Source organism: Ambystoma mexicanum, chromosome 10 (genome assembly GCF_040938575.1).
Source record: "Ambystoma mexicanum isolate Mex_15411 chromosome 10, UKY_AmexF1_1, whole genome shotgun sequence".
Classification (NCBI taxonomy): domain Eukaryota; kingdom Metazoa; phylum Chordata; class Amphibia; order Caudata; family Ambystomatidae; genus Ambystoma; species Ambystoma mexicanum.
The window spans coordinates 995171114-995195138 of NC_090932.1; the positions used below are offsets into that span (position 1 = coordinate 995171114).

At 55.4% G+C, this 24025-nt stretch overlaps 1 protein-coding gene across 4 annotated transcripts in view; it reads left to right on the forward strand.

Annotated features, from left to right (window-relative positions):
- LOC138491912 (dehydrogenase/reductase SDR family member 4-like) overlaps positions 1 to 24025 on the forward strand; it is a 594704-nt gene that overhangs the window by 168757 nt on the left and 401922 nt on the right. The gene's annotated exons all lie outside the window — the stretch shown is intronic.

Consider the following 24025-nt stretch of genomic DNA (forward strand, 5'->3'; position numbering starts at 1 on the left):
CCCCCTGCCACCATGGCCAGCCTCCACCAGGCCCCCACTCATGTCCCCCTGCACCCCCACCCCCCAGCATCCAGGGTCACCCTCCACCAGGCCCCCACTCATGTCTCCCACCACCCCCACCCACCTGCCACCATGGGCATCCTCCACCAGGCCCCCACTCATGTCTCCCACCACCCCCACCCCCCTGCCACCATGGGCATCCTCCACCAGGCCCCCACACATGTCTCCCACCACCCCCACCCCCCTGCCATCATGGGCATCCTCCACCAGGCCCCCACTCATGTCTCCCACCACCCCCACCCCCCAGCATCCAGGGTCACCCTCCACCAGGCCCCCACTCATGTCTCCCAACACCCCCACCCCCCTGCCACCATGGGCAGCATCCACCAGGCCCCCACTCATGTCCCCCTGCACCCCACCCCCCAGCATCCAGGGGCACCCTCCACCAGGCCCCCTCTCATGTCTCCCACCACCCCCACCCCCCTGCCACCATGGGCAGCCTCCACCAGGCCCCCACTCATGTCCCCCTGCACCCCCACCCCCCAGCATCCAGGGTCACCCTCCACCAGGCCCCCACTCATGTCTCCCACCACCCCCACCCCCCTGCCACCATGGGCATCCTCCACCAGGCCCCCACTCATGTCCCCCTGCACCCCCACCCCCCAGCAGTGCAGGGGCATCCTCCACCAGGCCCCCACTCATGTCTCCCACCACCCCCACCCCCCAGCAGTGCAGGGGCAGCCTCCACCAGGTCCCCACTCATGTCTCCCACCACCCCCACCCCCCTGCCACCATGGGCAGCCTCCACCAGGCCCCCACTCATGTCCCCCTGCACCCCCACCCCCCAGCATCCAGGGGCACCCTCCACCAGGCCCCCACTCATGTCTCCCACCACCCCCACCCCCCTACCACCATGGGCATCCTCCACCAGGCCGCCACTCATGTCTCCCACCACCCCCACCCCCCTGCCACCATGGGCATCCTCCACCAGGCCCCCACTCATGTCTCCCACCACCCCCACCCCCCTGCCACCATGGGCATCCTCCACCAGGCCCCCACTCATGTCTCCCACCACCCCCACCCCCCAGCATCCAGGGTCACCTTCCACCAGGCCCCCACTCATGTCTCCCACCACCCCCACCCCCCGGCAGTGCAGGGTCACCCTCCACCAGGCCCCCACTCATGTGCCCCTGCACCCCCACCCCCCAGCATCCAGCGGCACCCTCCACCAGGCCCCCACTCATGTCTCCCATCACCCCACCCCCCTTCCACCATGGGCAGCCTCCACCAGGCCCCCACTCATGTCCCCCTGCACCCCCACCCCCCAGCATCCAGGGTCACCCTCCAGCAGGCCCCCACTCATGTCTCCCACCACCCCCACCCCCCTGCCACCATGGGCATCCTCCACCAGGCCCCTACTCATGTCCCCCTGCACCCCCACCCCCCAGCAGTGCAGGGGCATCCTCCACCAGGCCCCCACTCATGTCTCCCACCACCCCACCCACCAGCAGTGCAGGGGCAGCCTCCACCAGGCCCACACTCATGTCTCCCAGCACCTCCACCCCCCTGCCACCATGGGCAGCCTCCACCAGGCCCCCACTCATGTCCCCCTGCACCCCCACCCCCAGCAGTACAGGGGCATCCTCCACCAGGCCCCCACTCATGTCTCCCACCACCCCCACCCCCCTGCCACCATGGGCAGCCCCCACCAGGTCCTCACAATCCCCAATCATGTGCGTAATGGTCAGCCTCCACAGCCAAAAAGCCCTACCAAGTAACCCATTCACCCACATGGAAATGGAAATCACATGTTACACCCCCAATGTTCATGAAGCTAATGAACCCATGTCCGTCACACACAATTGTTGCAATTGAATGGGAAAACACACAACATGACATGCATGAAACCAATGAGATGATACCACACAGTGAAGTATGCAAACAAAATTGTATTGAAAAAAATAAAGAATGCTAAAGAAAGAAAACAAACTAAAATGTGAATGAGAAAAAATAAGAAGCATGTCCGTATAAAAACACAAAACTGGAAATCCAAATCGAAAAAAATTTTGTCCAAAGTCAAATGTAAAAAAATATCCATGCAATAAAGAACTATGTACAAAAATAACAAGGGTCCATGAGCCCAACTGAACAAAGGAAACCTACTAAAAAACCTACCTAAAAATCAACTATATACAAAAAGTGGAGCAGTGTCCGTCGACTCCAAATCATAATACGAAAGAAAGGAAACCTAAAACTAAAGAACTATATACAAAGGCGGCGGGCAAGTCCAGCGGCTCACTCCGTGGTGTCCCGGGCCAGGGCATCATCGAACTCCTGTTCGATGTCCCGGAGGCGGTCCAGTTCCATGGCCCTGAGGGTCCGCAGGGACGACGCTGCGTCCTCCTCCAACCCCCTGCGGATTGCCTCGAGGCCCTCGGCCCGCCTCAGGGCCCTCCGCATGGAGTTCTCCGCCCTGACCATTGTGAGCCGCGCCTCTTCCGCCCGCCGCCGCTCTGCACCTATGGCGTGGCCCAACCGCTGCCACACGGAAGACACTCTCTGTCCTGGGTCCCCCTGCCCTCTGGCCGATGCCTGCCCCTCCGATGTCGAAAGCCCCGAGCCTTCATGTCTCCCACCATGTTGCTGCTGCTGCTGCTCTGCCTCCGCACGTGCACTGCCTCCTGCTGCCTGCACATCCTCCGCCGGCTGGGGTGCACTTGTTGATGTGGCCACCCCTGCTGGACCTCCGACTCCCGACTGTGGCAGGGATGCCTCCTCCACCAGCCTGGCCGCACCGTCAGAGGCAGCTCCACAGGGCACCCAGGTGACTGATGGGTGGGAAGATGGCACAGAGGACGACTGGTGCGTAGGGGGTCCAGTTGAGGAGGGGGTCGGAGCAAGCCCCATCAGACAGCGGAATCCGGCCTGGGTGACCTGTCCCAGCAGGCTGACGTGGTCAACGAGCCATTCGAGATGACGTGCAGTCTCTCCATGAAAAGACTGCAGGTCACCTCGCATGGCCCGTTGACGCAACGCTACACCAGCCAGGACAGGCTCAACCCAGACCTGGATGGCCACGTCCGCAGGCAGAGAAAGGCCAGTTGACGTCAGCTCATCCCCTGCCTGAAAACGGGTCTGGACGTAGGCATCCCTGCTGGTGCAAGATGATGCAGGGACAGGATCGGGGACAGGATTGCACACAGGCACCTCCGCGGCCGCCTGTGCTGCCTCCTGTCCCTGGTCCTGCACTGCACCACTAGCACCAGTGGAATCCCCACCTCCAGACCCCGTCTCTGGTGCTTGCACGGCCCCCTCCTCCACCAAACCCCCCACCAACCTGGATAACTCCGTGCCATCTTCCCCCGTTGGGCCCTGTGGGGTCCCAGCTGCCCCTTCTGCTGCCGAGGAGTCCAACTGCAACCTCCGCCTCTTGGACCTCCCCTCGGCAGCTGCGGCCTGGGACGCGGCACCGGACTCCTCACTCCCCGACGAGATGACAACACGGGAGGGGAGCCGGGCCTTGCGTCTCCGGCTGGCGGTCGGATCCCCGCCGCTGTGCTCCACAGCACCTTCTCCGCCCTCTTCATCAGTTGACGCTGCAGACAGGGAGAAACAAAACACAGGCATCAGGGCACTGTACAATGGACACATACACGCATGACAGTGGCACATGAGTGGCATTGGCAAACCTCAGACATGTCATCACAATCCCCAACACACATGTCATTGCAACTGGCACACATGAGCCATACCACAGCCATATCGCAACTGCCACCACCATCCCTACACATACAACAGCATCAGCAGCCAAAGGGGAGCCAGACATCACATGCAACACAGGAAGTGCACCACACATGTACACACACCACCACACTTGCATGCATGTCTACACCTCTGCCAAGTGTCGCACTGTTCAGACGGGCATCCATGTCACATCTGCCAATCAGGCTTCCACATACCGCTGTCACATGCATCCATGTTGCATCACTGTTGCACCCTTGTCCAATACACAAACATGCACATGTACACAGTGCTCATACATGCAGCCAAAAACAACATACATGCCTGACATCACGGACATGTCTACTTACATACACATTCATCCAAACATGTGTGCACGCACAACTGCATTTGCCATGCAAGCCCACACACACAAGCACCATCCATGTCTCACACATTACAGCCCTCGCATGTGTCAGCCCCACGGCCCTGTACACCCCCACCCATACTTGACCCCATACAAACAGATGTGCAACCGGCACAATGGCGAATGATCACCACACGCACTGCTCACAATCAGGATGCATGTACACTCACCGCTCGACTCCAGACGGGTCTGCTTCTCTAGGACCTGGACGTGTAGCACTGGGGATATGCGTTCCAGGACCCCCATCTGTTCTTCCACCAAGCGGCCCCAGCGCCCCTTGGCATCCGCTGCCTTCAAGAGGCGCCGGGCCTTGTTCAGGGTCCTGGACCTGAAGTCCTCCCAGCGCTTCCTGACATGTTGTAAGTCCCGGACTGCCACCCCCTCCGCGTTGATGGCAGTCACGATGTCAGTCCAGATCCGAGTCCGTCCTTCCTTGTCGGCGCGTGAACTTCCGAAGAGGGCATCATACTGCCCCAGGACTTGCTCCACCAGGACACCAACTTCGGTGGCACTGAAGCTGGTGCCCCTCTGCCTCTCTGGCCGGGGGTTGTCAGTGGTCACAGATGGTGTTTGCCCCGACATGACAACCCCAGAGGCAGGAGTGGGTGGGCAACTGGGTCCTGGGGCTGGGCTGTGGAGCGATGGAATTCCAGTCGGGAGTCTTTGGTTCCAGCAGGGGTGGTCACAGCAACAGCACCCCTGGCTGATGTGCAGGCAGCAAATGGCAGTGCACGTGGGCAGCAGGCAGTCAGGCAGCAGCAGATGGCAGGTGGGAGCGTGCCCGGGGCTCTGGGGGGCAGTAGTTCGGCCTTCTGGGCAGGAGCGTGGTCTTCCGTGTGCTTACACGTGGCCAGCTTGGTACGGAGTGATTTGGCACGTGAAAATCCTGCACATCAGCGTGAAAACCGAAGAAAGGCCCTTAGCGCGTAAGCGCGTCAGCACGTATACGCGATTCTATTGGACCAAAGGCCCTCAGCGCGTAAGCGCATCTGTGACTTGAGCCGCACGGGTGTTTCCCACACAGCACGTGATGACAGAGCACACGAGGAAAGACTGCACGTCCGAGTGTCATCGCGTGTGATTGGTGTAAATGGTCCTACACGCAGAAGTGACAAAGCGTGTAATTGGTGGAAATGGCCGTACACGCAGAAGTGAAAAAGCGTGTAATTGGTGGAAATGGCCGTACACGCAGAAGTGACAAAGCGTGTAATTGGTGGAAATGGCCGTACACGCATAAGTCACAAAGCGTGTAATTGGTGGAAATGGCCCTAGCGCGTAGACGCCGCGTAAGTGACGCTGGACGTGTGGGCCTGTATAAAAGGTACGCGTAGAACTCCATTTCCTTGTACGTGCTTTTCGTGGAGAGCGAGTGGGTGAATTCTGTACTTCTTGTCGGTTCACACGCGATTTACTTCACGGCGTTTCATGTTCGTATTCCCTGTTACCTCTGACAGATTTTTCTCCTTTTTCTCTTTTACTGGTTTACCTCGGCCTGTTCCCTCAAACAGTGTTCCCTTCTACTGTTGTCCTGTCTCCTCAGACAGCGTACATATCTTCTTTTGGCGGGGGTGTTGCCAACCAAACGCGCTCCTTTTTCACGCTCTTTTACCTGGTCGACGGTGAGTCACGCACGTATCTAACATCTGTGCTTGCCCCGTGTGTAGCCTACCCCTTCAGAGGTCATTCTAGGCTGCGTGTGACACGCATACGTTCATTCTTGTGTTACTGGGTGCCACAGCGTAGTGCAGGTTTTTCTTTCTGCACACGTGGTCTAGGAGGGGTTGCGTGCACGTCATCTCCCTTTTTTGGGGCTCCTGTGCGTAGCGTGACCTCTCATCTTTCCCCAGGGGTTACAATCAGCCTTGCAAGAGCACTAGGGTACAATTACCATCTGGTACCCAACCCCTTTGACCCCCAATTGCCCAGGACAATATTTTACTGCCACTCCCATACGCACATTAACATCAGTGCCATGGCTGGGAGGCGAGGATTCCGTAAGGGTGGCAAAGGTGGAAGAGCCACAAGTGGTGGCCGTGGTGGATCCGGTAGGGGACGTGGTCGTTACTTGCAGGGTGAGCCTGTCCCCCCATGTGTGGAGGACCAGTCAAGGGCACCCATAATCCCCCCCCTCCCGTTGAGGCTGATGTGGCTGACACCATCCATGCTCAGCCCTTGTTGGACCAGCCCATTGTGGCACCAGACCTGGCTGACTCCATGGCTGACTTCCAGGTCAGCAGTCCTATGACACGTGCGCTGGTGCACGTTGATGTCACCATGCCACGTGCATCTGGGGCAGCAAGGTCATCTGCTGCACCAAGTAGGCAGGGCGGAGAGGCTGCAGGGGCAGCTGCGGCCCCATCCACCCCAGCCCTCACACACCCAGCCCGGACAGTGTCGGTCCTAGTCCATGCTGCTGATATACCCCCTGACACCATCACACTAGAGCCAATGCCTGCACCAACTCCCATGCTGAGTGTGCAATCCCACACTCCTGATACAGAGTCCACCAGGGCTCCTGCCCCTAGTGTCCAGAGCGGCGCAGGACACTCAGGATCACCACCACCTTCCAAGCGGAAGAGGAAGAGTGCTCGTCCGGCACAGGCTGATGCCGCAGACACGGCTACACAGTCCGGCCCGTCCAGGAAGCCCAGCTTCATGGATGACGAACTGAATGCACTTGTCGAGTATGTGTCCGCACATGACAACGAGATGGTCATTGTTGCAGGATCCAAGACCACACCTGCACAACGCCAGGCACACTGGCAGACCGTTGCGGACATCGTAAGTGCCCTTGGAATCGTGAGGCGCACAGCCAATGATTGCTATAAGCGCTGGAATGACCTAAAGCGCAGGGCAAAGAGTAAGCTGGCCTCAAGTCATGCCGCAACTCTAGTGACTGGAGGTGGGTCTCCAGTAGTAGACATGGAACTCACTCCACATGAGTCAGTCGCTGGGACCTACGTCACGGAGGAACAGATCCAAGGCGTGGGAGATTTGGTTGATTACGAGGCATTGTCCGGTGAGTGCACATGCATCTGTGTGTCATCCATGTGCATGGTGTGTGTGAGGGCTTCTGTTTGTGTGCCAAGTGAGAGTGTGTGCGCCTGAGTCGTATGGGTCAGCCATGTGCTTCATGCAATACATCCTGCGCAGCTGCATTTGGCCATAGCTGTATCCCTTCTGCCAACAGTAGACATCTAGCCCAACTGCACGCCAGTTGCCCTTGAAGTGTCACCTTGCCACAACATTGTTGCAAAATTTTCCACTGTTCATTTAGTCAGATATTTTACATTCCACCACTTTTACTAGGCATGTCGCAGTCCTCTAGTCACATGTCTGACATGGCTATGGTAAAGTGGAGTGACTTTGTTACCTGGATATCATTTGTTCAAACATGTCCCTGTGCAATTGCACCATTTCGGACTGGCAGCTCCAGGTGAAGAATCTGACCTGTTTGAATTAGAAAAGCTATTACATGCGGGAACTGGACAGAATGAATAGGTGCTGCCCTCCTCTCCATCTTCACTCAATAGCAATGGTACATGCCATCTGTGTGATGGCATGTGTGTTTCACCTGCCAATCACAGGCCAATGTGTGATGCCACTGCCAGGCAGCATGCAGAAAATGTGTTCATCTTCAATCTTGGTGTCATCAGTGTGTGCCATTTGACTGCCCTTCATACGCAGTGAGGGTGCATGCATGGGAGGGTTTTAGTCATGTGGGACATGTGTCAAACAAGTACTGGTTCTCTTGCTTCTCAGCCCTAATTGTATGCCATGGTGCTAATGCCTGTTTCCATTTCTTTGTTTTTATGTCTTTGCAGGGGAAGACGCACCTGATACTGCTGGGGTTGTGGAGATGGTGCAGACCCAGGAGGGGTCCGAGGGCCGACCAACCACCAGTGAGGGACGTGGTGTGGTGGTGGGTGAGAACCCACAAGTGCTGCAGGTCGTGCTCTCAAGGGGTGTCTCTGGCTGCACCTCCCCCGAGCTGTACTCAGGTGTTGATTCGGATGAGACCTACGTGCCGTCGCAGGTGAGTGTTCCAGGGAGGGATTCTGTTCTGTCTCACCCACCTGCACCAGGGTCAGAACCCTCAATGGGGATGTCAGTGTTGGCAGCTACGCCTTTGGTGGTTACGGATGCAGGGTCACACTCCGTGACATCTGATCCTGTTCCTGGGCCAGCAGATCAGAGGGGGAATGCAGTCCTGCAGCCTCAGGCAGTGCCGGCACAGCAAGGCGCAGTTCGCCTTGCCCCAGACAGGTGTGGTGCCCGCCGACATGGTGGCCGTACGCCACCTGGCAATACTGCATGGGAGCAATCCATTTATGGTATGGCAACCCAACAGGCAGCATCATCCGAGATGATGGCTCAGGCCATGGATAGGGTGGCCACTTCCATTGTCCCCCCTGAAAGGCTGATGGAGCGACTAGAGCAGGCAACTGACTCCATCTGCCAGTCACACAGGGAGGACATGTTGGGGTCCAACAGGGACAGGCGGGCGGCACTGGCGACTCTGCAGGAGGCCATCTCTATTGAGTCCCAGGGCCACAGGGAAGCCCTGAGGCAGGAGCTCCTTCACCTCAGGACGACTCTTGTTGAGCTTGAGGCTTCTACACACCAAAGGACAGAACAGCAGCTGGAGCGTCAGCCGTACGCTCTCAGCTGAGATGCAGGCAACGAGGGCGGAGGTCCGGGCATCCCGTGAGTTGTTGCATGGGGACCTCCGCACACTCATCCTCCAGAACCAGACCTACCACACCCGCATGCTTGCAGCCATGGAGGAGCAGACTAGGGCCTTGCATGGGCTGCCTCCCATAGTGCAACCACCTCCCGATGCAGCTGCACAGGGTGATAATAGCGACAGCAGTGATACTCCCACAATAGGGTAGCCGTGTGGGCCCTGAGCCCATGGAGGTGTTTTTTTTTCCCAGGATCCACGCAGGTGGGTTCTGGTGTGCATCCTGTCCTCGGACCTCCTGGGTGGCCTCCCCAACCCCCCCGGGCCCTTCAATGGCCATTTTTATTTTTTTTTTATTTTTATTCTTGTTTTTATTTTTATTTCTTTTATTCCCAATTTCTTTGGGACGATTTGTTGGCTTCCGTGGTTCCTGTGGGCATACGCTGCATTGTGGCTGGGCACATGCAGGCTTGTAATGTATTTGGTTCAGATGCTTGGGTTTGAGTCACACACACCCCTCCTGCTTCCCGTTTCCATGGGCTTGCAAAGGGTGTGCCCAAGTGACAGTGAATTACACAGTGACGTTGGACTCCCATGAGCTGTGTGGGCAGTCTGTAGTCAATACTGTGTATACATTCCTAGTGCATATTGCTGTTGTGTTGTACACTGCATGTTGCATTGATGTGTAACTCATCTTCTGTGTCTACCTCCCAATTTGCAGGTCCCTTCCTCATGTCTACACAAGGACCTCTGGAGATGTGGTCCATGTTGGCAGCAGTGCACCTACAACTCTACAGGCGCCAACACTGCACAGTTGCTAGTGGTGGGAGTGCAGGCATTTCCAGGTGGTGAGACTACAAATATTAAACATTAGTGATGTCAAGTTAATGGTAGTACGTGCTCAAGTTTGTTGTTGGTCCGCCATTACTGTGAGCATTTCAGGTGTTGCAAGTTTCTAATAGGGACACTGTACATTGTGACACTAGTGTCATGTTGTGGGGATTACTTTGTTTACCTGCAAATAGCATGACATGGCACGGTGTGCCGTGTGGCGGTGCTGGGGTTGGGTTGGCTTACATGGCACTGTCCTCTTCTTGCATTTTGCAAGTGGGTATTAATTTTAGCTGCTTGAATGTGTAACTTCACAAAACTGCATTGGTGGTGTCAGTGTGGGTAGGGATGCACACATTGTGACACTTCCAGGTAAACAATCTCAGGCTGATATGGTTTTCACGGTTCTTTCTCCAGACATTCAGGATCAGTGTCAGGTTGAGTCATCATTGATTGTCAGATGGAATGTGCCAGGGCAGTGTGCACTCCACAGGGGTGTGATTTCTATGTGAAGTAATTAGCCACTAGCTGTGTACGGGCTGCCTCCCCCCGTGCCCTTTCACCTCCCGTGCGCAGTGGCTGTGCATGTGGTTGGGGATGGGGGGGCACCACCATGTCCACGGCCAGGCCCCGGCGTGTTGCAACATTGTGCAGGACACATGCTGCCACTATGATCCTGCACACTACTGGGGGAGCGTACAACAGCTGCCCGCCAGAACGGTCAAGGGAGCGAAAGCGTGACTTCAGCACTCCGAATGTGCGCTCCACTATGCCCCGGGTTGTAATGTGGGCAGCGTTATATCTTACCTGGGGTGGCGTGGTGGGGTTCCGAATTGGCGTCATCATGTGGGGGCTGAGAGGGTAGGCACTGTCCCCTGTGGAGGTGGTGATTGGTATCATTGGTGGGGTTGTGACCTTGCTCAGTATCTGACATGCATGCATGTGCAGTGGCATTCATACTCACCAAGCAGCCATGTATCGCCATGCCGGCCAGCTTCTAGGTCCCGGCTTAGGGTGGACATTCGGTAAATGAAGCTGTCGTGGGTTGACCCAGGATAGTTGGCATATACTGAGGTGATGATTCCCTTGGCATTACATACTACCTGCACGTTGATGGAATGCCAGTGCTTGCGGTTCCTATAGATGTGCTCAGATGCCCTGGGGGGACGTAGAGCCACATGGGTGCAGTCGATGGCACCTAGCACTTTGGGGAATCGTACCACAGCGTAAAAATCCAGGGCGGCAGCATGCCTTTCTGCAGGGGTTCTGGGCAGGTATATGTGCCTGCGGACTGATGGGCGTGCAGTGATGATGTTCAAGACCTGGTGTAGGCAGCGTGACTGAGTGGCCTGTGATACACCACCTACAATGGCACTTGTCCGCTGAAATGATCCAGTGGCTAAGAAGTGCAGTACATTGAGGACCTTCTCCAGGGGGCTGAGTGCTTGGGAGCACAGGGTGGGTGATGTGAGGTTGTCCTCCCACTCACTCACCAGGTCCAGTATGATGTGTGGTGGAAACCTGTACCTCCCATGCACCTGGTCATCAGGCATCCCGAAAAGGCTGGTTCTGGGTGTGAATAGTCTGGCCCTGACTATCCTCCTCCTCCTCCTTTGGTAGGCCACGGCCACTGCTGCTAGGAACGGTATGTTCATCCTGGGTCTGAGCTAGTTATTTTGTTAGCGCGCAAATTAATGCGTTGCGCGTGTTGTAGGCGAGCGTGTGACCCGCGCACCCCTGAAATCCAGTGCACAGTCCAATAGCGTGTGGAAATTGCCCGCACACCGGGATACAGGTGCGCTGACGTACTTGCGTGTGTAAGTGTCCGCGCACACCTGATATACACGTACATAGCCAATCGCGTGTACGCGCACTTTTGTCCAATTACACGCGATGAGACTCTGACGTGCTGTCCAATTACACGCGATGAGACTCTGACGTGCTGTCCAATTACACGCGATGAGACTCTGACTTGCTGTCCAATTACACGCGATGAGACTCTGACGTGCAGTCTTTCCACGTGTGCTCTGTCATCACGTGCTGTGTGGGAAACACCCTGCGGGTCACGTCACAGACGCGCTTACGAGCTGAGGGCCTTTGGTCCAATAGATTTGCGTCTGCGTGCTGACGCGCGTACGCGCTAAGGGCCTTTCCTCGGTTTTCACGCTGACGTGCAGGATTTTCACGTGCCAAATCACTCCGTACCAAGCTGGCCACGCGTAAGCACACGGAAGACCACGCTCCTGCCCAGAAGGCCGAACTACTGACCCCCAGAGCCCCGAGCACGCTCCCACCTGCCATCTGCTGCTGCCTGACTGCCTGCTGCACACGTACACTGCGATTTGCTGCCTGCACATCAGCCAGGGGTGCTGTTGCTGTGACCACCCCTGCTGGAACCGAAGACTCCCGACTGGAATTCCATCGCTCCACAGCCCAGCCCCAGGACCCAGTTGCCCACCCACTCCTGCCTCTGGGGTTGTCATGTCGGGGCATACACATCTGTGACCACTGACAACCCCCGGCCAGAGAGGCAGAGGGGCACCAGCTTCAGTGCCACTGAAGTTTGTGTCCTGGTGGAGCAAGTCCTGGGGCAGTATGATGCCCTCTTTGGAAGTTCCCGCGCCGACAAGGAAGGACGGACTCGGATCTGGACTGACATCGTGACTGCCATCAACGCGGAGGGGGTGGCAGTCCGGGACTTACAACATGTCAGGAAGCGCTGGGAGGACTTCAGGTCCAGGACCCTGAACAAGGGCCGGCGCCTCTTGAAGGCAGCGGATGCTAAGGGGCGCCGGAGCCACTTGTCGGAAGAACAGATTGGGTTCCTGGAACGCATATCCCCAGCGCTCCACGTCCAGGTCCTAGAGAAGCAGACCCGTCTGGAGTCGAGCGGTGAGTGTACATGCATCCTGATTGTGAGCAGTGCGTGTGGTGATCATTCGCCATTGTGCCGGTTGCACATCTGTTTGTATGGGGTCGAGTATGGGTGGGGGTGTACAGGGCCGTGGGGCTGACACATGCGAGGGCTGTAATGTGTGAGACATGGATGGTGCTTGTGTGTGTGGGCTTGCATGGCAAATGCAGTTGTGCGTGCACACATGTTTGGATGAATGTGTATGTAAGTAGACATGTCCGTGATGTCAGGCATGTATGTTGTTTTCGGCTGCATGTATGAGCACTGTGTACATGTGCATGTGTGTGTATTTGTCAAGGGTGCAACAGTGATGCAACATGGATGCATGTGACAGCGGTATGTGGAAGCCTGATTGGCAGATGTGCCCGTCTGAACAGTGCGACACTTGGCAGAGGTGTAGACATGTATGCAAGTGTGGTGGTGTGTGTACATGTGTGGTGCACTTCCTGTGTTGCATGTGATGTCTGGCTCCCCTTTGGCTGCTGATGCTGTTGTATGTGTAGGGATGGTGGTGGCAGTTGCGATATGGCTGTGGTATGGCTTATGTGTGCCAGTTGCAATGACATGTGTGTTGGGGATTGTGATGACATGTCTGAGGCTTGCCAATGCCACTCATGTGCAACTGTCATGCGTGTATGTGTCCATTGTACAGTGCCCTGATGCCTGTGTTTTGTTTCTCCCTGTCTGCAGCGTCAACTGATGAAGAGGGCGGAGAAGGTGCTGTGGAGCACAGCGGCGGGGATCCGACCGCCAGCCGGAGACACAAGGCCCGGCTCCCCTCCCGTGTTGTCATCTCGTCGGGGAGTGAGGAGTCCGGTGCCGCGTCCCAGGCCGCAGCTGCCGGGGGGAGGTCCAAGAGGCGGAGGTTGCAGTTGGACTCCTCGGCAGCAGAAGGGGCAGCTGGGACCCCACAGGGCCCAACAGGGGAAGATGGCACAGAGCCATCCAGGTTGGTGGGGGGTTTGGTGGAGGAGGGGGCAGCGCAAGCACTAGAGACGGGGTCTGGAGGTGGGGATCCCACTGGTGCTAGTGGTGCAGTGCAGGACCAGGGACAGGAGGTAGCACAGGCGGCCGCGGAGGTGCCTGTGTGCAATCCTGTCCCCGATCCTGTCACTGCATCATCTTGCACCAGCAGGGATGCCTACGTCCAGACCCGTTTTCAGGCAGGGGATGAGCTGACGTCAACTGGCCTTCCTCTGCCTGCGGACGTGGCCATCCAGGTCCGGGTTGAGCCTGTCCTGGCTGGTGTGGCGTTTCGTCAACGGGCCATGCGAGGTGACCTGCAGTCTTTTCATGGAGAGACTGCACGTCATTTCGAATGGCTTGTTGACCAAGTCAGCCTGCTGGGACAGGTCACCCAGGCCGGATTCCTCCGTCTGATGGGGCTTGCTCCAACCCCCTCCTCAACTGGACCCCCTACGCGCCAGTCGTCCTCTGTGCCATCTTCCCACCCATCAGTCACCTGGGTGCCCTGTGGAGCTGCCTCTGACGGTGCGGCCAGGCTGGTGGAGGAGGCATCCCTGCCACAGTCGGGAGTCGGAGGTCCAGCAGGGGTGGCCACATCAACAAGTGCACCCCAGCCGGTGGAGGATGTGCAGGCAGCAGGAGGCAGTGCACGGGCAGAGGCAGAGCAGCAGCAGCAGCAACATGGTGGGAGACATGCAGGCTCGGGGCTTTCGACATCGGAGGGGCAGGCATCGGCCGGAGGGCAGGGGGACCCAGGACAGAGAGTGTCTTCCGTGTGGCAGCGGTTGGGCCACGCCATAGGTGCGGAGCGGCGGCAGGCGGAAGAGGCGCGGCTCACAATGGTCAGGGCGGAGAACTCCATGCGGAGGGCCCTGAGGCGGGCCGAGTGCCTCGAGGCAATCCGCAGGGGGTTGGAGGAGGACACAGCGTCGTCCCTGCGGACCCTCGGGGCCATGGAACTGGACCGCCTCCGGGACATCGAACAGGAGTTCGATGATGCCCTGGCCCGGGACACCACGGAGTGAGCCGCTGGACTAGCCCGCCGCCTTTGTATATAGTTGTTTAGTTTTAGGTTTCCTTTCTTTCTTATTATGATTTGGAGTCGACGGACACTGCTCCACTTTTTGTATATAGTTGATTTTTAGGTAGGTTTTTTAGTAGGTTTCCTTTGTTCAGTTGGGCTCATGGACCCTTGGTAGTTTTTTATACGGACATGCATGTTTTTTTTTTCTCATTCACATTGTAGTTTGTTTTCTTTCTTTAGCATTCTTTATTTTTTTCAATACAATTTTGTTTGCATACTTCACTGTGTGGTATCATCTCATTGGTTTCATGCATGTCATGTTGTGTGTTTTCCCATTCAATTGCAACCATTGTGTGTGACGGACATGGGTTCATTAGCTTCATGAACATTGGGGGTGTAACATGTGATTTCCATTTCCATGTGGGTGAATGGGTTACTTGGTAGGGCTTTTTGGCTGTGGAGGCTGTCCATTACGCACATGATTGGGGATTGTGAGCACCTGGTGGAGGCTGCCACTGCACTGATGGGGGGTGGGGGTGCAGGGGGACATGAGTGGGGGCCTGGTGGAGGCTGCCCCTGCACTGCTGGGGGGTGGGGGTGCAGGGGGACATGAGTGGGGGCCTGGTGGAGGCTGCCAATGGTGGCAGGGGGGTGGGGGTGGTGGGAGACATGAGTGGGGGCCTGGTGGAGGGTGACCCTGGATGCTGGGGGGTTGGGGTGCAGAGGGACATGAGTGGGGGTCTGGTGGAGGGTGACCCTGCACTGCCGGGGGGTGGGGGTGGTGGGAGACATGAGTGGGGGCCTGGTGGAGGCTGCCCATGGTGGCAGGGGGGTGGGGGTGGTGGGAGACATGAGTGGGGGCCTGGTGGAGGCTGCCCCTGCACTGCTGGGGGGTGGGGGTGGTGGTAGACATGAGTGGGGGCCTGGTGGAGGCTGCCCCTGCACTGCTGGGGGGTGGGGTGGTGGTAGACATGAGTGGGGGCCTGGTGGAGGCTGCCCCTGCACTGCTGGGGGGTGGGGGTGCAGGGGGACATGAGTGGGGGCCTGGTGGAGGCTGCCCATGGTGGCAGGGGGTGGGGGTGGTGGGAGACATGAGTGGGGGCCTGGTGGAGGATGCCCCTGCACTGCTGGGGGGTGGGGGTGCAGGGGGACATGAGTGGGGGCTTGGTGGAGGCTGCCCATGGTGGCAGGGGGTGGGGGTGCAGGGGGACATGAGTGGGGGCCTGGTGGAGGCTGCCCCTGCACTGCTGGGGGGTGGGGGTGGTGGTAGACATGAGTGGGGGCCTGGTGGAGGCTGCCCATGGTGGCAGGGGGGGGGTGGTGGGAGACATGAGTGGGGGCCTGGTGGAGGCTGCCCCTGCACTGCTGGGGGGTGGGGGTGCAGGCGACATGAGTGGGGGCCTGGTGGAGGCTGCCCCTGCACTGCTGGGTGGTGGGGGTGGTGGTAGACATGAGTGGGGGCCTGGTGGAGGCTGCCCATGGTGGCAGGGGGGTGGGGGTGGTGGGAGACATGAGTGGGGGCCTGGTGGAGGATGCCCCTGCACTGCTGGGGGGTGGGGGTGCAGGGGGACATGAATGGGGGCCTGGTGGAGGCTGCCCATGGTGGCAGGGGGGTGGGGGTGGTGGGAGACATGAGTGGGGGCCTGGTGGAGGCTGCCCCTGCACTGCTGGGGGGTGGGGGTGGTGGTAGACATGAGTGGGGGCCTGGTGGAGGCTGCCCATGGTGGCAGGGGGGTGGGGGTGGTGGGAGACATGAGTGGGGGCCTGGTGGAGGGTGACCCTGGATGCTGGGGGGTGCAGGGGGACATGAGTGGGGGCCTGGTGGAGGGTGACCCTGCACTGCCGGGGGGTGGGGGTGGTGGGAGACATGAGTGGGGGCCTGGTTGAGGCTGCCCATGGTGGCAGGGGGGTGGGGGTGGTGGGAGACATGAGTGGGGGCCTGGTGGAGGCTGCCCCTGCACTGCTGGGGGGTGGGGGTGGTGGTAGACATGAGTGGGGGCCTGGTGGAGGCTGCCCCTGCTCTGCTGGGGGGTGGGGGTGGTGGTAGACATGAGTGGGGGCCTGGTGGAGGCTGCCCCTGCACTGCTGGGGGGTGGGGGTGCAGGGGGACATGAGTGGGGGCCTGGTGGAGGCTGCCCATGGTGGCAGGGGGGTGGGGGTGGTGGGAGACATGAGTGGGGGCCTGGTGGAGGCTGCCCCTGCACTGCTGGGGGGTGGGGGTGGTGGTAGACATGAGTGGGGGCCTGGTGGAGGCTGCCCCTGCACTGCTGGGGGGTGGGGGTGCAGGGGGACATGAGTGGGGGCCTGGTGGAGGCTGCCCATGGTGGCAGGGGGTGGGGGTGGTGGGAGACATGAGTGGGGGCCTGGTGGAGGATGCCCCTGCACTGCTGGGGGGTGGGGGTGCAGGGGGACATGAGTGGGGGCCTGGTGGAGACTGCCCATGGTGGCAGGGGGGTGGGGGTGGTGGGAGACATGCATTGTTTATCAGTAGTGCAAGGTGACATGTGGGTTGGCTGGGGGGCATGCCCATGGTGAATGGGCTGCCTGCGGGACATGGGCAGGGGTGCAGGGTAGTCCCCCGTGGTGTGGGCTGGCTGCAGGGTCCGTGGAGGTTGTGGAGCATACACCTGGGAGGGCCCACACGGCCAATTCACGTGTGGTACTCCCCAGAACCCCTGAAATACACATACCCGGCTGAAATCGCGTGTGGAACTTCCCGCGCACCCCTGAAATACACGTACCCTGCTGAAATCGCGTGTGGAACTTCCCGCGCACCCCTGAAATACACATACCTTGCTGAAATCGCGTGTGTAACTTCCCGCGCACCCCTGAAATACACGTACCCTGCTCGCACTGGGCCAATCGTGTGTGGAACTTCCCGCGCACCCCTGAAATACACGTACCCTGCTGAAATCGCGTGTGGAACTTCCCGCGCACCCCTGAAATACACATACCTTGCTGAAATCGCGTGTGGAACTTCCCGCGCACCCCTGAACTACACGTACCCTGCTGAAATCGCGTGTGGAACTTCCCGCGCACCCCTGAAATACACATACCTTGCTGAAATCGCGTGTGTAACTTCCCGCGCACCCCTGAAATACACGTACCCTGCTCGCACTGGGCCAATCGTGTGTGGAACTTCCCGCACACCCCTGAAATACACGTACCCTGCTGAAATCGCGTGTGTAACTTCCCGCGCACCCCTGAAATACACGTACCCTGCTCGCACTGGGCCAATCGTGTGTGGAACTTCCCGCGCACCCCTGAAATACACATACCCTGCTGAAATCGCGTGTGGAACTTCCCGCGCACCCCTGAAATACACATACCTTGCTGAAATTGCGTGTGGAACTTCCCGCGCACCCCTGAAATACACGTACCCTGCTCGCACTGGGTCAAACGTGTGTGGAACTTCCCGCGCACCCCTGAAATACACGTACCCTGCTCAAATCGCGTGTGGAACTTCCCGCGCACCCCTGAAATACACATACCTTGCTGTAATCGCGTGTGGAACTTCCCGCGCACCCCTGAAATACACGTACCCTGCTGAAATCGCGTGTGGAACTTCCCGCGCACCCCTGAAATACACATACCTTGCTGAAATCGCGTGTGGAACTTCCCGCGCACCCCTGTAATCCACGTACCGTGCTCGCACTGGGCCAATCGTGTGTGGAACTTCCCGCGCACCCCTGAAATTCATGTACCCTGCTCGCACTGGGCCAATCGTGTGTGGAACTTCCCGCGCACCCCTGAAATACACGTACCCTGCTCGCACTGGGCCAATCATGTGTGGAACTTCCCGCGCACCCCTGAAATACATGTACCCTGCTGAAATCGCGTGTGGGACTTCCCGCGCACCCCTGAAATACACATACCTTGCTGAAATCGCGTGTGGAACTTCCCGCGCACCCCTGAAATCCACGTACCCGGCCAAATTGCGTGTGAGACTTCCCGCGCACCCCAGTATACACGCACACATATTTTTTGTCAGCGGGTGTCCGTGTTTGTGGGTATCCCTTTGCACGTCATTTGTCCTGGAGGGCCACAGTATAGGACATTCATCATGGCAGTATATAGGTGCTGTTTGTTGGCGCACCTTTTGGCGCACATTTCTTACAGCCGCAGAGACGCTACCGCCTGCTTTCTTGTGGCGGTCGTGTTTGTGCCTGTGCGCTGGTTTGAGCGTGCGCTTTTTTGCTCTATTCTATTCCATGAATACGTGTTGTAGGCGAGCGTGTGGGCGTTCCGCGCACTTGTGCCCTGTACTTCCCCCGTGACGCCCACGTTTTGGCAAGTTGTTCCCCATTCCGAGTGTTACGCCCATGTTCCGCCTACCTTTGTTGAGTGCGCCGCGCTATGTGCGAATTTCGCTGTGGCCTGTGCGATTTTCGCTGTGACCTGGCGCACGCTGTTAGATGGCCTGTGCGCCAACGTGCGCCGCGCACTTTTTTATCGCACATCCGCTGGTTTTCTCGCGCACGCCCTTCCATGAATCGATGTGCGCTGCTTTTGGTGCGATTTTCGCACTTGCACTGCGATTTTTGCTATTCCACTGCGATTCGCACGTTTTTGCCCACTTGCGCCGCGCTAATTATTCCATGAATCGGCCTGTTAGTCTTTGCCACAGAGTTTAGAAAAATTTGGCTAGGCGAAAAGTTAGCCAAATGTTTAGGGAAGGACAAGCCTTCGAAGTTGGAAAAGTTCCACAAACTGTCGCAGTGGCCGAAAAGATTTCTGGACCGCGTTTGCACAGTACCTTTAAAGTGAAGAGCTGTAGCTGATGCAGTTGTTTCTGGCAGTTCGAGCAGATCTCGCTGTTCCTGAGCTTCAGTCGTGGGGAAGAGAAGGAGGACGTTGGGAGGTTCCTGCACTGCCCAGGGATGAGGCCACAAGATTGGCAAAACGTCGGTTTAAGGTGTGAGTTCCTTAAAGACCACAAACTGGTATCCTTCCCACTGGATATCTGGTTTTCCACTGCACCCTGTAGAAAATTCGACCAGGAGGGGGCGGTGTACAGGCGGCTTACAAGTTGGTTGTTCCCACCAAACTTAAGGGAAGAAGTTAACCTTGAAGGGCTTCTCTGTCAATGGAGTTTCAGGCAATTCGGACCTGCAGCAGGGCTTCACCGGTCTTTCAGGAGTTGCAGCAGTCCTCTTCCTTCAGCTCGTCTTCGGTTCTTTCGTTCCAGTGGTCGACTCTGCTTTCCAAGACCCAGAGACCTGCTTTTAAACCGTTTTCCCCCATTCATTCCAGCCTGGCTGTCACTCATACAGCACTGTGGCTGTCCTTGCCGGACAGCCAGCCGGTCAATCACGCCAGAGTGCATTCAGGTCTCCTAGGAGACTAATCACAGGGAGTTTCGGGCACCTCCCTCACATCCTGTCCACCCCAGAAACCCTGGTGCCAAAGGAGGGCTTAGCACTGAAGCCCGCCAAAGGTCAATGAACAAAGGGACCAAACCTGGTTTGGCGTGCAGAGACAAACACAAGAAGGACCTTTCCTAAAAGAAACAGCGAAAAAAGTCAACCGGAGTCTGTTTATACAGATAGGTCTTGGGCGCCATATTGAAAAACATGGCTTACTGATTTTTACCTACTGTTGTTTGCGGTCAAGAAAAATCATGGTAGTTTGATCTAAACCACTGCCATCAGCCATTTAAAGTAGGAAAGGGTAACATTTGACTGTTGCATGAGTGTTTTGACTCAGGGGAAGCTAGGCAACCCCTCCAACACTCTATAGGAAGATAGTGTGTGGTGGGTCTGTAAATTTAAAGAGACTAGTAAAGTCAATTTAACTTTACATGCTCTGGGAGGCAGTAGTCAGTCCCAGAGAAGGAGTTTAAACCTGGGGGAGTCTGAAAGACACCCCTGTGCCAATGCACTGAAGGTGGTGTGTGATACACAGAAAAAGATGATGCCTATGGAGTTGTTTTAAAACTCCATAACCAAAGAACACAAAAGTAAAACACACATCAAAATACATAGAAGAGTGAGAAAAAAAGGCTCACACTCTTCCCAGGTAAAAAAAATCAAATACTAGAAATCCAGCAAAGTAGCACATTTTGAGAATTCTCCCTAACACACTCCCCGTCCAAAACTCCTCCTCATGGGAACTCTTTGAGCTCACTTTTTTTCAAGCCTTACCATCAAAATTCACCCTCAAAGTGCCTACCAGTGTTTTTCAAAGAAGTCTTCTCAGAGTTGATGACGTACTTGGAGCTGCAAACCCTCTACTGGTGAAACAAACATTTCTTAACCATGTCTGTCTTCAGCCACTCGATTTATAAGCACTATGTTTCTCCTTCACTAAAGGTCCTGTTAAAACAAGCATTGGCAAACAGGGACGACATTTAGGGGTTGCCAGAAGCCGTAAATGCGACCTCTGAGGTCTCCCTTGCGACCTCTGGGGTCTCTCTTGCTACCCTTGGAAAAAAAAGAAAAGAAAGTGTCTTTTATTTATTTTTTTTTTTTTTTAATGCGAGCACCTGGGCTGTGGCCATGTGGCTCTTTACTTCTGGAGTGGCTGGCTTTCTTGTTCAGGCCTCTTTAAAAAAAGAACAAAAAAGAACAGGGGTGCCCCACATCTAACACTTTCAGCACTGACTCTAAATAAGAAAGAATAGGAATACCAAATAATGTGTCTTTCTGGAATGCTATACAATAATTGCTAGACTCATTAAAGGTTTATTTCAGGCACACTTCAGGGGGTGAGTCACTGATTTAGTCTGTTCATAAACACCTCAACTTACTTCTGAGGTTGATAAAAGAGTACCAACACAGGTTGGGTGATATTGGGTGTATATTTGTTCTATATAAAGCGCTTAAGCGCTATATAATAACACATCATTGTCATTTGGCCATGCATTCACAGTAATTTGGTAATATGGGCCTATACACACTGATCCTAACGATACATATGGCAATCCATTCTTGTATGAAATGTACATCACATTGTAGTGATATCGTAACCATATTTTTCGTAGTGTACTTAGGATCAATGCTATGTGATGCAACTTCCTGTTTTGTCAAGGGGTGAAAGGGGTTGTTCCATTGCTTCCCGCAATATCACTTCGGGGTGGGGTCAAATGACGTCACTTCCTGTGATGTCATCAGAGGTCAAGGGTCGTGTGATGTCACTTCCGCTACCCCTGGCATTTTGGTGAAATTACGTCCCTGTTGGCAAACCCAGCAGTTATGGCTTGTGTATAATTATTAGTCATTTCCCATGCACTGCTATTAGATGCTCAGCTACTGGCACCATGTTGCACCTGTTACCATCAATTGACAATGAATACCACTGCTGCAGTGCCTCGCAAGTGCCTTTCCCATGCCTACACAAAAGCTCAAACTTTTGGCATTTTGAATGCTCATTTTGTACTCTTGCAGTGTGCCCATGAATTTCATTTAGTGAAATAGCTGCATATGTTCTTTTGAGAATCGTACCTGTATATTTTGCATCCAAGTTGGCCCATGCTGAAATGTGAAACCGGCACACTCACGATTTAAAGCAACGTACCTTGTGAACATTGTGCAATGAAACTTAGTACACATGGACAGAAAAAGAGAACCCAGCCGTGGTCAGTCAGTCACTCGTCCAAAACCACCAGATAATGGTAGGATTTTTTATCTACACTCCATAGCATTTACTCTTAAAAACCGCCAAATGCAATAACCTTCCATCTGTTTGCAATTGGCGTTCACTGGGCTTGGCATCAATGTAGGCTGTAAAACTCACCATAATCAGTGCAAATATGCGACAGGCAATGATATAGCATTGCATACAACTGACTAAGCTTTCTGAAAGGTCTTTGATGATTACCTTGACAAGGCAATCAATTTTATTTACTGAATTAAATTGGATGTTTACATTGGAAAGAACAATCTGGATTCTTGCAAGCGTAGGATCTTTTTAGCTCATTAGCTTTAAAATGGCAGATGTGTAGATAGCAAGTGTTTCCCTACATGCAGGTGGTAGCCTCCAATTGTGCCGCTCTGTTAATGCTTTCCAGACACATGATACTGCAGTAACTGTGGTGAGTTGTTGGCAGGCCATCTAGCATCTTCCAACCACTGGGCCTCTTGCTGTGGGGCTTCCATGGGTCAGAGAGCTAAAATAATGGCCTTCATTGATGAGATTACCATCATTTAAACCCGATGCAGGGCGTGTTACTGACTTTTAGTCACTTACATCATTACATTTAATTGAAATATGATATGTTAGGCATCAGGTGGCCAGATCAGTGCTGTGGTCAGAGCAGCCTGAGGCCGTGAGCTAGGGCATGATCTGTCACACCAGGAAGGCGCTGAGCTGCTTAACAACTACATGACTAGGACCCACCAACGTCGAGGTATGAACCAGATGGCAACTCCTGCAGTCTCTCTCCCTAAGCCCCTCACTTTCCCTGTCTGTCGGCCTTCCTCTGCCTTCTTGCTCGTGCCTATCATCCTAGATACCAGGCCCTCACGTTCTCATGCGTCTATCCTGGCAGGCCCTCCTGTTGTGCTACTTACTGTTCTTATGTCTACTCCTTGTTATGCCCCTCGTCCACGCTTCAGCAAAGCAATATATTCCTGTCTGTCTTGCTGACTGCTGTGACTTAAGATAGGCACTGTACTGTCACGTGGTGCTGCCCAAGTGATCACTAAAACAAAGAAAGAAGGTAAAGTTAAGGCTTTCAAAAAGGCTAGGGTATAATATTTAACAACCAAAAACAAAACAAAAAAAAATGAAAAAATACCCTCTAGCAAGCATAAGTGAAAAAGTTGATATACACAAAGGATAGTACTTTTTTATTAAGTATGTATTCATATATTATTTTCATGAACTTCATCGACAGTATTTCCTAATTAAAAAACAAAACATTCATAATTTGAAGCAACTAGCACTCCAGTCACTCATGGGTGTCAGTGCATAACCCTCAAAAATTCCTATCGTACTCACATTTGCCACATTCATACCATGCATACCATTCATACACACATTATGCCAAACGGTGGTCTAGTGCCAGTTCTATTATAATTCGGGTCTCGATAAGGACCTGGTGTGTCACAGATTTATGGACGTAACTACACCACTTATTCTGGATTAAACCTGTAGCATAACAAGTTATCTAATACACAGGTTGGCCGTGATGTCATCAGCCACCACCTAACCAAACAAATTAAGATGTAAGACAATTGGACCAGCCTAATCAGGACAAGATGAATTAAGTGTTGACAGGGAAGCATCATTGTAACGTGTCCGCCTTCGACAAAAGCAAAATCAAAAGCTGGAGGCAAAAAACGGTATTATTTCTGCCCAAGTGATCACAGCACGTCCCTAGCCAGGATGGTTGTGGTCAGGTGTAATTGGTTAATAAAAACAGTAAGCGGCTTCCCGCTCGCCAGTTGCTTTCACTCTAATGCTGCCTCCCGTGTCTCATTGTGTTGTGTGTACTGTAGCAGGACCCGGACCGCCCGG